This window comes from Cynoglossus semilaevis, chromosome 3, assembly GCF_000523025.1.
Source record: "Cynoglossus semilaevis isolate Cse_v1.0 chromosome 3, Cse_v1.0, whole genome shotgun sequence".
NCBI lineage: Eukaryota > Metazoa > Chordata > Actinopteri > Pleuronectiformes > Cynoglossidae > Cynoglossus > Cynoglossus semilaevis.
The window spans coordinates 4,192,384-4,194,168 of NC_024309.1; the positions used below are offsets into that span (position 1 = coordinate 4,192,384).

The 1,785-nt window shown below is 39.0% G+C and overlaps 1 long non-coding RNA gene across 1 annotated transcript in view; it reads right to left on the bottom strand.

Moving 5' to 3' along the window:
• The window catches only part of LOC112486861 (uncharacterized), a 26,433-nt gene that overhangs the window by 17,367 nt on the left and 7,281 nt on the right, over positions 1-1,785 (bottom strand). The gene's annotated exons all lie outside the window — the stretch shown is intronic.

Consider the following 1,785-nt stretch of genomic DNA (forward strand, 5'->3'; position numbering starts at 1 on the left):
AAGAAGAAATACAGATTTTTTTAGAACCACTAACAGCTGCAACATTTTGAAAAGTATGCCAAGAGTAAATGACTTCACTACTATGAACTATTATTATTAGTATTATTATTATTGTTGTTTTATCTTCAGAACCACTGTTTGAAAAGATGTTATTGGCAGGAATAAAACTAATGTGCACATTTAAAATTAATATTCAAATGTTCACTTGAACACACAATAAATACGTGTGCAGAAACATGGCGGCCGCGAGGCTCGCCACGGTACAAGCTGTGCTCCTGTCAGTCTGTCTTATGTCCGCGTTACTTGTCTGCAAAGTGTGATGTGTCATCCGTTCCACCCGCTCCGAACTCCTACATCTTTAATCAGACCCAATGTAGGTATAAATTATTGAAATATGTTTTATACTCATTTTCTTTACTTTCAATTCTTGATTCCAGAGTAATCAGACTTCTTTCACTGTCCTATATTGTTTGTTGCAGTAGATAGCTCAGCCAATAATAACATCTCATTTATGGAATTCTGGGGATTAAAGGCGATACTATTAACACTGTCTATCATTGAGACCCACAATGCACCCCAGGTGCAGGGCGAGTTCACAGCGTATGTACAGTATATATAAAATAGGAAGGGGATTTAAAATAGCCGTGCAAGCAGAGGCAGACCACCCACAGCTGTTGGTGGAGTGCTGCTGCTGCTTACATCACTGGAGTTTATGTCAATTAGCCTTTCTTCCTATTTGTAGGCTGTTTGTCATGGATGAAAATAGACAGGCTGGCATCCATGACATCTCAGCACGGAGCCCGACTCTGCATGACAATTAAAGCATTAATGTTAACTGTATATGCATAACGTTCACTGCTGAACTTTAAAGAGCGTCATGACTAATTCGAGACAAAACACGTATCAGGATTGTCCACAGTAGAACACTACACACAGACTGTTCCTGTAGGTGAAACAGGCTTTCTGAGGAAAGCAGCCCAGCAGTGGTTCATCTGTGGTAGCCTTGATGAAACGAGCTCACACTAAAGCCAACGTGCTGACAGTGAGGATCAAGACGGTCAGAGTTATTCCCGGGGTCCTGCTACTCTGTAAACCCAGCGGCTGACCCCGACACAAGAGGCTGATAAGCCACAGACACAATGAAACGGTCTCTACACCGACAACTACAGCAAAACCTGAGGTTGAGTTTCAGACTTTCAGCAAGCAGAGAAACAGGCGGTCAGAAGGGGGCACTGTTTTTTTCAGCACTGCGCTTGCAGACATTAACATGGAAGAGTGTGAGAAAAAACATGACAAAGGTTCATAGATATTCATGTAATATATTTCTTAATTAATGATTAAAGTTAATGTAATAAATAAATTAATGTTGATATAAATAATACATCCATAAATAAATATATGAACAAATAAGTTATTTTATTGAAACATGTTTTTATTTATTAATGAATCAGTCAGTTAAGTCAGATAATTGATGTCAAATTTCCATGTTATACTTTAACAGGGATCTAAATTTATTAAAATGCATCAAATAAAAATGTTTTTTAGTTTCTGTATTCAAACCCATGTTTTTTTTCCTTACCTCCTCCTGCCTGTCTTACTACAGTTAAAAACAGTAACCTCACTCTCCGCTCCATTACCACCATGCGTTAAGGTGTCTATCATGTGTGAAACAGGCTATTTTTCTTCGACTGTGCCTTTTTGACTCCAATGACATAATGCTCTGGAGCAGAGCTGCTGGGTGAGGAGGGGGGAGGCAAAGAATTCCCCCTGGATTCTCACTTTTAT